Below are 13,769 nucleotides of genomic sequence, written 5' to 3' on the forward strand. Positions count from 1 at the left end.
GCCTCACAAGTACCAGGCAATGACCATCTCCGCCAAGAGAGGATCTAACCATCGCCCCTTGATGTTCAATGGCATTACCATCGCTGGATCCCCCACATCAAGATCCTGGGGGTTACCACTGATCCAAAACTGAACATGACTAGCCATATTAACACTGTGGCTACCAGAGCTGATCAAAGGTTAGGAATCTTACAACGACTAACTCACCTCCTGACCTCCCAAAGACTGTCCACCATCTACAAGATGCAAGTCAGGAGTGTAATAGAATATTCTCCACTTGCCTGGATGAGTGTAGCTCCAACAACACTCAAGAAGCTCAACACCATCTAGGACAATGCAGCCGGCTTGAATGCTCCCCCTTCCACAAACGTGCAATCCCTCCACCACCGATGAACAGTGGCAGCAGTGTGTATCATCTACAAGATACACTGCAGGAACTCGCCAAGGTTTCTTCGGCAGCACCTTTCAAACCCATGACCACTACCATCTAGAAGGACAAAAGCAGCAGATACCAGGGAACCCACCACCTGGAGGTTCACCTCCAAGTCACTCACCACCCGACTTGGAAATATATCGCTGTTCCTTCACTGTCGCTGGGTAAAAACACTGGAACTCCCTCCTTAACTGCACTATGGGTGTACCAATGCCTCAGGGACTGCCGCAGTTCAAGAAGGTAGCTCACCACCACCTTCTGAAGGGTAACTAGTTATGGGCAATTTTGCTGGCTGAACCAGTGACACCCCATCCCATAAATGAATTTTTTTTAAATGCTGAGAGGCTGTTTCTCTGGCTGGGGAAGCTAGAATTTGGGATCATAATTTCAGAGTAAGGAATTTGTCATGGAGGATGAGATGAGAAATTTCTTCAATTGTGAGTTGTGACCTTTGAAGTTTGCTCCCCCAGAGAGCTCTACATGCTTAGTCCTTGAACATATTCAGGACAGAGGTTGATAGTAATTTGGATACGAAGAAACCAAGGGATATGGCGATAGTGTAGGGAAGACGTAACTGAGATCTCATTGAATGGTGAAGCAGCTCAAGAGGCTTACTCCTTCTCCTAATTCTGATGTTATTATGTTCCATTCATTTCTCTCATCTGTTCTGCATTAGTTTGCCGCAATTTGTTTCTTTAAAAAAATGAATATCTTTTACTTACCCTGTCTTTTCTTCATGCATCTGTGCTGTCTATTTGGAGATGTGAATAATTCTGCAAAATTGGTTTCATACTGAATCAATATTGATTCAAGATGCCCAAGCCATGAATATTGGCGTGGTTGCAAAATGTGAAGGTTGGTGTATGGAGACAGCAAGGTCTATCAATAAACAAAAACAATCTTCTCAAGTGGCCACGCGGGACGATTAACCTAGTTGACCAAATAAACTGTTCTGTGACACATGAGTAATTAATATGTCAGGTGATTTATATTTATCCTGGTGAATTGTCTTTAACACGCAGATACTGACATTTCTGGTAAAATGTTTATTATCATAGGGCAAACTTCCAAGTTATGTCATAAATGTTAATGTTCACTGTGGAATAATTATGCATGAATGGTTGTGACTATCAGAATAACGGGCTACCCGTAAACTCTTGAGTATACATATGTAAAACAAAACATTTCCATACAAGTTATTTCTAAACAGAAACTACATCTCCGGGTTCAGTTAAAAAACTTGGTTTAATTCTTGCAGTTTACAATATCACTGGAGCCACTTAATGAGATTCCTATCTTGTGATTATGTACTCATGATTTTTTTAATGTATATGTACAAACTGGATTTCATAATTTATATTAAATTGAGTCCCAAATCTGAATACAAGGAAAGTAAAAGAAGATGTTCAAGGAGAAACTATACAAGTGGGTTGCACTTGTCATTTGAATACTATAATGGTATCTTCAATGTATCCCACAGAGAATAATTGCCACCCAATAGAAAAACCTGACAAAATTGTTCCTTCCATGCCTTTATGTTATCATTGACCATGCCTCAGAACTGGAAACATCCAAAAAGGGTGTTTTACTTAGCTTGCACATAGCCCTCCCTTGTATTAAAAATCTTAAAAGTTTATGTATCTTTCCCAGTCTCCACTGTGTTTGAGATAGAAGTTGAGCAGAGGAACAGCAACAGTCTGACTTTAAAGATTTGTTTACTAGATTTTTTTAAATTTTAGCTCCAGCAACTGATAGCCAAGTTCCGCACACATGAGTACAGCCTCAACCGGGACCTTGGATTCATGTCCCGTTACATTCACCTCCCACCATCTGGCCTGGGCTTGCAAAATCCTACCAACTGTCCTGGCTTGAGACAATTCACACCTCTTTAACCTTTGATTATCCCTCTCTCCAGTTGCTCCGTCTGGACTTATAAAGACTTAATTACCTGCAAAGACTCACATTCAAAGTATCGTATTGCATCTTTGACTTTGCCTATATATATGTTTCTGGAACCCACCTCTTCATTCACCTGAGGAAGGAGCAAACCTGTTGGACTTGAACCTGGTGTTGTAAGACTTCTTACTGCTTGTAGCGCACAAAGACTCGGTGAGACGAATAGAATGAAGTCGTTGAGGCTTTATTAAGCGTGACTGTTTCCCCCGCAGTTCAGTAGTAGACTGCCTGCGGGGGTGGACTCCGGTACTTATACTCCGCCTTCAGGGCGGAGCTAGAGGTCAACGTCCAACCAGGACCCGGGATCTGTCAGCCAATGACATCATGGCTTCACAGTCCCACATGACCCCTAATGCATACTACCACATTCACCCCTTGTTAAAAATGAACCCGGCGGGGTGATGCTTCGCATGGTGGTAAGGGTTTACAAGGCTGGTCCTGGGAGGAAAAACTTTCACATGTTATAACAGTATGTACAAGGTTTTTTTTTTTGTTTCAAATTATTTACAGTAATCGTCAGGAAAAGACAAAATGTTCTCGTTAAAAGTCCACATTGTACTGTTAGATCGACGCCACGAGTCGGTCGGGCGGTCTGGTCGTCCGTGTCGATCGCCTCGGCCCCGGTGGTGGCGGTGGTGCTTGTTCCGGTGTTGTCTTCTCCGGGAGCCTTACGGTTTCAGCTTGGGCTTCATTCCTGGTCGGGCCTGGGAGGAGGACTGATCCTCCTGGGAAGGGGGCGGTCGCGGGGTGCGGCGGTGGCAGAAAGGGGTGATTGGTGTCGGGGGTGTGTGTGTGTTGCCGGCGGGCGCCAGATCTCGCAGAGAGACCGTGTCCTGTCGGCCGTCGGGGTACTCCACGTAAGCGTACTGCGAGTTCGCGTGAAGGAGGTGAACCCTTTCGACCAACGGGTCCGATAAGGGCCGGATTTCTCCGGTCGTCGGGACCCACTTTTCCCGCTGGCGGTGCACCCTTGCCAACAGGTTTGCTGGCGGCATGGGGTGGTTTCAATGGGAAATCCCATTGATAAGCACTGGGAGGATAGAATCCCGCCGCCGGCGAACGGCGCGCCTCAGAGAAATGTGGCTGGTGGTCGGGAGAATCTTGCCAAAGATGTCAAACCAAGACACTATCTATCATCACAGGTGGATGGAAGAGTTCCCACAAAACTATTTGGTGTTTTGGCCAATATTTATCTTTAAACCAACACCAACCTTACAGATTATCTGACCAGCATCTCTCGGCTGTTTATGTGAATCACAGAATTGTTAAAGCGCAGGAGATCATTTGGCCCAATATGTCTTGCGTGGCTTTAACGGTGGCACAGTGGTTAGCACTGCTGCCTCACAGCGCTAGGGGCCCAGGTTCAATTCCGGCCTCGGGTGCCTGGCTGTGTGGAGTTTGCACTTCCTCCTCGTGACTGCGTGAGTTTCCTGCAGCTGCTCCAGTTGCCACCCACAGTCCAAAGATGTGCAGGTTAGGTGAATTGGTCATGCTAAATTGCCCCAAAAAGTTTAGGTGGGGTTATGGGGTCAGGAGTGGCGGATTGGGCATAGGTAGGAATGCTCTATTGGAGCAAGGGCTGTTGCAGACCCAATGTGCTGAATGGCCTCCTTCTGCACTGTGGAGATTCTATGATTCTAAGCTGCCTCCAGCACACTTCCAGGCCGTGAATTCCAGACCCGAACCACTCATTGTGGTGAGTATTTGAGTTTAAAATCACTTACCTTGCAGGAGCAGCACTTAGAATTTTGGCGGGAGCGGCGTGCAGGGGCCTTCTGGGAGGTGAGTATTTGAGTTTAAAACACTTACCTGGTCCCATTTCTGTTCTTTTCGGTTTTATGTTTTAAGGCGGGAACCGGAAGTTCGACCCGCAGACTTCTGGGAAGGCCCCCCCCACCAATAAATTCTGGTGGAGAGGAAACCCGAGACACTACACGTGTAGTGTCTCCCACCCGCCCTCCTCCTCTAACCTAATAATAAAACCCATTGGTGTGAGGTAAGTGCCATATTATATGTGTATATTTCTTTTTTTTAAAATTTATTTATTAACCAGATCTTGGTTGGAAGTTAGAGGGATGGCAGGGAAGGGAGTGCAATGTTCCTCCTGCAGGATGTTTGAGGTGAGGGATGCCGTTAGTGTGCCTGCTGATTTTACCTGCAGGAAGTGCAGCCATCTCCAGCTCCTCCAAGACCGAGTTAGGGAACTAGAGCTGGAGTTGGATGAACTTCGGATCATTCGGGAGGCAGAGGGGGTCATAGATAGCAGCTTCAGGGAATTAGTTACACCAAAGATTCTAGATAGATGGGTAACTATAAGAGGGACTGGTAAGAAGCAGTCAGTGCAGGGATCCCCTGCGGTCGTTCCCCTGAGTAACAAGTATACCGCTTTGGATACTTGTGGGGGGGGGGGACTTACCAGGGGTAAGCCATGGGGTACGGGCCTCTGGCACGGACTCTGTCCCTGTTGCTCAGAAGGGAAGGGGGGAGAGCAGCAGAGCATTAGTAATTGGGGACTCGATAGTCAGGGGCACAGATAGGAGATTTTGTGGGAGCGTGAGAGACTCACGTTTGGTATGTTGCCTCCCAGGTGCAAGGGTATGTGATGTCTCGGATCGTGTTTTCCGGGTCTTTAAGGGGGAGGGGGAGCAGCCCCAAGTCGTGGTCCACATTGGCACTAACGACATAGGTAGGAAAGGGGACAAGGATGTCAGGCAGGCTTTCAGGGAGCTAGGATGGAAGCTCAGAACGAGAACAAACAGAGTTGTTATCTCTGCGTTGTTGCCTGTGCCACGTGATAATGAGATGAGGAATAGGGAGAGAGAGCAATTAAACACGTGGCTACAGGGATGGTGCAGGCGGGAGGGATTCAGATTTCTGGATAATTGGGGCTCTTTCTGGGGAAGGTGGGACCTCTACAGACAGGATGGTCTACATCTGAACCTGAGGGGCACAAATATCCTGGGGCGGAGATTTGTTAGTGCTCTTTGGGGGGGTTTAAACTAATGCAGCAGGGGCATGGGAACCTGGATTGTAGTTTTAGGGTACGAGAGATTGAGCGTATAGAGGTCAGGAGCACAGATTTGACGTCGCAGGAGGGGGCCAGTGTTCAGGTAGGTGGTTTGAAGTGTGTCTACTTCAATGCCAGGAGTATACGAAATAAGGTAGGGGAACTGGCAGCATGGGTTGGTACCTGGGACTTCGATGTTGTGGCCATTTCGGAGACATGGATAGAGCAGGGACAGGAATGGATGTTGCAGGTTCCAGGGTTTAGGTGTTTTAGTAAGCTCAGAGAAGGAGGCAAAAGAGGGGGAGGTGTGGCGCTGCTAGTCAAGAACAGTATTACGGTGGCGGAGAGGATGCTAGATGGGGACTCTTCTTCCGAGGTGGTATGGGCTGAGGTTAGAAACAGGAAAGGAGAGGTCACCCTGTTGGGAGTTTTCTATAGGCCTCCAAATAGTTCTAGGGATGTAGAGGAAAGGATGGCGAAGATGATTCTGGATAAGAGCGAAAGTAACAGGGTAGTTATTATGGGAGACTTTAACTTTCCAAATATTGACTGGAAAAGATATAGTTCGAGTACATTAGATGGGTCGTTTTTTGTACAATGTGTGCAGGAGGGCTTCCTGACACAATATGTTGACAGGCCAACAAGAGGCGAGGCCACTTTGGATTTGGTTTTGGGTAATGAACCAGGCCAGGTGTTAGATTTGGAGGTAGGAGAGCACTTTGGGGACAGTGATCACAATTTGGTGATGTTTACGTTAGTGATGGAAAGGGATAAGTATACACCGCAGGGCAAGAGTTATAGCTGGGGGAAGGGCAATTATGATGCCATTAGACATGACTTGGGGGGGGGGGGGATAGGTTGGAGAAGTAGGCTGCAAGTGTTGGGCACACTGGATAAGTGGAGCTTGTTCAAGGAACAGCTACTGCGTGCTCTTGATAAGTACGTACCGGTCAGGCAGGGTGGAAGGCGTCGAGCGAGGGAACCGTGGTTTACCAAATAAGTGGAATCTCTTGTTAAGAGGAAGAAGGAGGCCTATGTGAAGATGAGGTGTGAAGTCTCAGTTGGGGCGATTGATAGTTACAAGGTAGCGAGGTAGGATCTAAAGAGAGAGCTAAGACAAGCAAGGAGGGGACATGAGAAGTATTTGGCAGGTGGGATCAAGGAAAACCCAAAAGCTTTCTATAGGTATGTCAGGAATAAAAGAATGACTAGGGTAAGAGTAGGGCCAGTCAAGGACAGGGATGGGAAGTTGTGTGTGGAGTCTGAAGAGAGAGGCGAGATGCTAAATGAATATTTTTCGTCAGTATTCACTCAGGAAAAAGATAATATTGTGGAGGAGAATGGTGAGACCCAGGCGATTAGAATAGATGGCATTGAGGCACGTAGGGAAGAGGTGTTGGCAATTCTGGACAAGCTGAAAATAGATAAGCCCCTGGGGCCTGATGGGATTTATCCTAGGATTCTCTGGGAAGCCAGGGAAGAGATTGCTGGGCCTTTGGCTTTGATTTTTATGTCATCATTGGCTACAGGAATAGTGCCAGAGGACTGGAGGATAGCAAATGAGGTCCCTTTGTTCAAGAAGGGGAGTAGAGACAACCCCGGCAACTATAGACCGGTGAGCCTCACGTCTGTTGTGGGTGAAGTCTTGGAGGGGATTATAAGAGACAAGATTTATAATCATCTAGATAGGAATAATATGATCAGGGATAGTGAGCATGGCTTTGTGAAGGGTAGGTCATGCCTCACAAACCTTATCGAGTTCTTTGAGAAGGTGACTGAACAGGTAGACGAGGGTAGAGCAGTTGATGTGGTGTATATGGATTTCAGTAAAGCGTTTGATAAGGTTCCCCACGGTAGGCTATTGCAGAAAATACGGAGGCTGGGGATTGAGGGTGATTTAGAGATATGGATCAGAAATTGGCTAGCTGAAAGAAGACAGAGGGTGGTGGTTGATGGGAAATGTTCAGAATGGAGTTCAGTTACAAGTGGCGTACCACAAGGATCTGTTCTGGGGCTATTGCTGTTTGTCATTTTTATCAATGACCTAGAGGAGGGCGCAGAAGGGTGGGTGAGTAAATTTGCAGACGACACTAAAGTCGGTGGTGTTGTCGACAGTGCGGAAGGATGTAGCAAGTTACAGAGGGACATAGATAAGCTGCAGAGCTGGGCTGAGAGGTGGCAAATGGAGTTTAATGTAGAGAAGTGTGAGGTGATTCACTTTGGAAGGAATAACAGGAATGCGGAATATTTGGCTCATGGTAAAGTTCTTGGAAGTGTGGATGAGCAGAGGGATCTAGGTGTCCATGTACATAGATCCCTGAAAGTTGCCACCCAGGTTGATAGGGTTGTGAAGAAGGCCTATGGAGTGTTGGCCTTTATTGGTAGAGGGATTGAGTTCCGGAGTCATGAGGTCATGTTGCAGCTGTACAAAACTCTGGTACGGCCGCATTTGGAGTATTGCGTACAGTTCTGGTCACCGCATTATAGGAAGGACGTGGAAGCTTTGGAGCGGGTGCAGAGGAGATTTACCAGGATGTTGCCGGGTAAGGAGGGAAAATCTTATGAGGAAAGGCTGATGGACTTGAGGTTGTTTTCGTTAGAGAGAAGAAGGTTAAGAGGAGACTTCATAGAGGCATACAAAATGATCAGGGGGTTAGATAGGGTGGACAGTGAGAGCCTTCTCCCGCGGATGGAAATGGCTAGCACGAGGGGACATAGCTTTAAACTGAGGGGTAATAGATATAGGACAGAGGTCAGAGGTAGGTTCTTTACGCAAAGAGTGGTGAGGCCGTGGAATGCCCTACCTTCAACAGTAGTGAACTCGCCAACATTGAGGGCATTTAAAAGTTTATTGAATAAGCATATGGATGATAATGGCATAGTGTAGGTTAGATGGCTTTTGTTTTGGTGCAACATCGTGGGCCGAAGGGCCTGTACTGCGCTGTATCGTTCTATGTTCTCTTGTGTGAAAAAGTTTTTTCACATTTCCTTCTTTTGCAAGTCACTTCCCCATGAGGATGCGCCTGGCACCGCCTTCGCCCAGCCCACCCATGACCAGCAGTGCCACCTACGCCGCCTGCCCCCTACACCCCCATACCTCCATTCACTCCATGCTCCCCATTTCCCCTCCATACAACCTTTGTCCATAAACCCCCTCCATATGGCCAGCCCAATCCTTGCCACCCACCCTGGATTGCAACCCCCTCCCACCCACGATGAACAACGTGTGCAGCTAACGCTGCCCCCTCTCTGTCCCCACAGAGGATGTTGGCCCACAACAGACGGGAGAGGGCCTAGACGGGCGGCGTGGTGCCGGATATCAGAGTCCTCACCCCCTACAGCAGGATTTAGATTGTTTGGAGACTTGGGCGGAGAGATGGCAGATCGAGTTTAATCCGGACAAATGTGAGGTAATGCATTTTGGAAGGTCTAATGCAGGTAGGGAATATACAGTGAATGGTAGAACCCTCAAGAGTATTGAAAGTCAAAGAGATCTAGGAGTACAGGTCCACAGGTCATTGAAAGGGGCAACACAGGTGGAGAAGGTAGTCAAGAAGGCATACGGCATGCTTGCCTTCATTGGCCGGGGCTTTGAGTATAAGAATTGGCAAGTCATGTTGCAGCTGTATAGAATCTTAGTTAGGCCACACTTGGAGTATAGTGTTCAATTCTGGTCGCCACACTGCCAGAAGGATGTGGAGGCTTTAGAGAGGGTGCAGAAGAGATTTACCAGAATGTTGCCTGGTCTGGAGGGCATTAGCTATGAGGAGCGGTTGAATAAACTCGGTTTGTTCTCACTGGAACGAAGGAGGTTGAGGGGCGACCTGATAGAGGTCTACAAAATTATGAGGGGCATAGACAGAGTGGATAGTCAGAGGCTTTTCCCCAGGGTAGAGGGGTCAATTACTAGGGGGCATAGGTGTAAGGTGAGAGGGACAAGGTTTAGAGTAGATGTACGAGGGAAGTCTTTTTACACAGAGGGTAGTGGGTGCCTGGAACTCGCTACCGGAGTAGGTGGTGGAAGCAGGGACGATAGTGACATTTAAGGGGCATCTTGACAAATACATGAATAGGATGGGAATAGAGGGATACAGACCCAGGAAGTGTAGAAGATTGTAGTTTAGTCGGGCAGCATGGTCGGCACGGGCTTGGAGAGCCTGTTGAAGGGCCTGTTCCTGTGCTGTACATTTCTTTGTTCTTTGTTTGTATGACGTTCAAAAATGGAGGGCACAGAAACACAGTGCCAGTTCAGATAGGACATCGGATAGTGAACAGGTTCGCAGGAGAAGGTCGAGAACTATTGAAAGGACACCCCACAGCAGAAGGGAAAGATCTAGCAGTACAGAATGAGATACCAGGCGGGATAGGGGACGTAGTTTATCAAGGTCTCGGAACACGGGGAAGACTATAAATACTACTAGGAGTAGAAGCCCACATGCACGTGAGATTTTGGCTTCCAATAAATTAGATGAAAAAGTTAGAAAAGATGCCAAACAGCAAGAACTGCATAGTTGGAGTGAATTTGGGGTATACACAGAAGTACCGGATAGGGGACAAAGAGCTCTATCCCACAGATGGATTTGCACGGAAAAGGTTCTTCTGGATGGAACTTATCAGGCAAAGGCCAGGCTTGTGGCAAGGGGATTTGAAGAAAACTTAGAAGATCAGGATTTAAGGGTAGATTCACCTATGGCAGGAAAGGTTATGTTAAAGATCTTCTTGGCTCTATTAGCCACAAAGGCATGGGAATGCAAATCTAAAGATATAAAAGCTGCCTTATATGTGGTGGAAGCAGGGACAATAGTGACATTTAGGGGGCATCTTGACAAATACATGAATAGGATGGGAATAGAGGGATACGGACCCAGGAAGTGTAGAAGATTGTAGTTTAGTCGGGCAGCATGGTCGGCACGTGCTTGGAGTGCCGAAGGGCCTGTTCCTGTGCTGTACATTTCTTTGTTCTTTGTACTTGGAGGTCGTGGGGTGGCCGAGGACAAATTTGTCACCAATGAGGGTCCACCGGCCCCTACCCAGATGAACTGTCACACTGGAGTTGTTAATGTATCACAGACTGACCCATCCCTCCCATTGAGGGCAGCATGGTAGCCTTGTGGATAGCACAATTGCTTCACAGCTCCAGGGTCCCAGGTTCGATTCTGGCTTGGGTCACTGTCTGTGCGGAGTCTGCACATCCTCCCCGTGTGTGCGTGGGTTTCCTCCGGGTGCTCCGGTTTCCTCCCACAGTCCAAAGTTGTGCGGGTTAGGTGGATTGGCCATGATAAATTGTCCTTAGTGTCCAAAATTGCCCTTAGTGTTGGGTGGGGTTACTGGGTTATGGGGATAGGGTGGCGGTGTTGACCTTGGGTAGGGTGCTCTTTCCAAGAGCCGGTGCAGACTCGATGGGCTGAATGGCCTCCTGCTATGTAAATTCTACGATAATCTATGACCACATGTCCTTTCTCCCGCAGGATCCTCAGCCGACGGTGCCGGCGTATTCTGGGTGCCCCCCTCCCCTGCTACCTCCCATGAGAACACTTCAGAGGAGATCTCCAAGAATGCCACCATCGATACGTCACACCTATCATCCCCACCCTCCACCAGCGCTGAGACGCACACCTCTGTGGGCAAAGGTAATGGACAGGCTTCTGGAGTATATTCTGGTGAGCACTACACAGTGGCTGATCAGGTGGTGGCAGGAATGCCCAGGCAAGACAGCAGTCGGTGGACTGCTAGATCCCAGGACCTAGCCAGGTCCAGTCAGATGTTGAGCCTCTGGACCAGGTTTACCCCGAGCTGTTGCAGGTGCTAGGGTGCGGCCGTGATAATCAGAGGGTGATGACAGCGACCCTCCAACAGGTTCACAGGCATGGAAAGGGCTGCTATATTTATTCATTCATCACAATGGTTAGAACTGCTGCCCACAGTGCCAGGGGCCTGTGTTTGATTCCGACCACGGGTGACTGTGGAGTTTGCACATTCTCCCCATGTCTGACTGGGTTTCCTCCGGGCACTCTGGTTTCCTCCCACAGTCCAGAAATGTGCAGTTTGGGTGGATTGGCCAAGCTAAATTGCCGCTTGGGGTTGGGTCCTAAAATAGGTTTGGGGATTGGGCCTAGGTTGTGTGTTCTTTCGAAGGGGGGTGCAGACTCGATGGCCGAATGGCCTCCTTTTGTGCTGCAGGGATTCTATGATAATGTCTTTATCCGACAAATATCTCCCGACATTGAGTAACCTGACGAACCAAGAGATCAAGACACTTGGTACAACATTACTAGTTTGGTGGGGAGGGTGAAAGCAGATCTGGCAAGGTGGGATGGTCTCCCTCTGTCGCTGGCAGGTCGGGTAGAGGCAAATAAAATGAACGTGTTGCCGCGATTTTCGTTTATTTTTCAGTGCTGCGATCTTTCTGCCAAAGGGATTTTTCAAGGAGGTTGAAAAGATGATTACCTCATTTATGTGGGGGGGGGGGGGGGGGGGGTGTGGTGGCTAGGATTAGGAAGGTGCTGTTTGTTAACCGTTTAGCTGCTGTTGTATAAAGAGTCAGAAGTTCTACTCCTCACAAACACCTTTATTTTCCTTTAACACAACTCTGTATAAAAATTCTATCATCGCATCACATGCCTAAAGGCCTCCTGAACCTTCTTTACATATCAGTGTCAATTATTGGATACTTAACATAATTGAGACATTTAATTGGAATGTCTATTAACCCTTTCCTTAACAGTCTCCCCTTCCTTGGAGAAAAAAAAATAATTTGGTGAAAATAAAATTACAAGAAACTGAAAAACACGCAATTTCCCTTCTTCTATTTTTTTTTTAGTTTTGGAAGGAAAAAAAACAAAGTCACAGAAACAGGCGCCCTTCATTAACAATGTCCAAAAGTTTCTGTGAACTAGCCCCTCTTTTCGTAAAACAGTCGGACAATTGATAACTACTGTCGACCCATTTAATTTTTGCTATCTCCCCTCTGTCCAACATCTGCTTCAAAGATGCGATGTCTATCCTTACGCTTTTCTCATTGACACTTTTTGTAGAGTGCACATTTTCCCACAGAGACTTATTGGCACTCAATGGGTATGTTACCCAAATCCCCTAATCCCAAAATTTCTGTCAATAATTGAGATATATAAAAGGTCATATCCACCGCCTCTACAAGGCTTAACGTCTCAGCAGCCAAAGTGCTTTTGACCACTCTCCTTATTTTCTTTGTTTCCCACACAAGAGGGCAACATTTACCATTGTTCCCCAAAAGGAAAATTATAAAACCTCCTGCGCTTGAAACCCCATCACATAAATTTGCGTAGGACACATCACTATAAACTATGAGTTTCATTTGCCTAAGGTCACCTAGAACCAGGAACGTCAAAACACACTCCTGCATTTTAGTTTGACCAATGTTTTATTTGTTCTTATTATGACTTCCACTTTGGGATCATTCATTTTTGTACTCAACTCTAAAACATCAAAACTAACATCCGGTCTAGTCTATCGACCTAACCAATTCATTTGCCCAATTAAACTTCGCAGTTGCTCTTTTCCCATCCTTGAAACCACTGCGTCTCTTTGTGAAACCCGACCACGACTAATTGCTATAGGGCTGATGCTCTCCAAATAAGATTGCTGATGTAATGTTGCCCCTAACTTAGTCTGTCTGATTTCCAGTCCAATATATTTAAATGCACCGGATGCCTGACTTCCAACCCTGAATTTTTTCCTCAAACCAGAGATTTCAATAGCTTCAAAATCACAAGTCCCACCCCACAAAAAATCACCGACATGCATCATAAAGATGCCAGGAAGATTTCCTTTATAGTGCCAGTAAAACATTGCCGGATCTGCTTTCAACTGGCAACAGCCTAACTTTAACAAAACTGACCTCACCGAAAAATACCAGACTCTAGACGCATCATTTAATCGATATACACATTTGTTCAACTTCCAGAGTACCCCTTCTGTGTTAGCTGCTTCTTTAGGAGGACGGTGAAAAATGTCTCTCTCGAGTTGATGCCCCTGCAAAAAGGCAGCTTTTATATCTTTAGATTTGCATTCCCATGCCTTTGTGGCTAATAGAGCCAAGAAGATCTTTAACATAACCTTTCCTGCCATAGGTGAATCTACCCTTAAATCCTGATCTTCTAAGTTTTCTTCAAATCCCCTTGCCACAAGCCTGGCCTTTGCCTGATAAGTTCCATCCAGAAGAACCTTTTCCGTGCAAATCCATCTGTGGGATAGAGCTCTTTGTCCCCTATCCGGTACTTCTGTGTATACCCCAAATTCACTCCAACTATGCAGTTCTTGCTGTTTGGCATCTTTTCTAACTTTTTCATCTAATTTATTGGAAGCCAAAATCTCACGTGCATGTGGGCTTCTACT

This window comes from Scyliorhinus torazame, chromosome 5 (assembly GCF_047496885.1).
Source record: "Scyliorhinus torazame isolate Kashiwa2021f chromosome 5, sScyTor2.1, whole genome shotgun sequence".
NCBI classification, from domain to species: domain Eukaryota; kingdom Metazoa; phylum Chordata; class Chondrichthyes; order Carcharhiniformes; family Scyliorhinidae; genus Scyliorhinus; species Scyliorhinus torazame.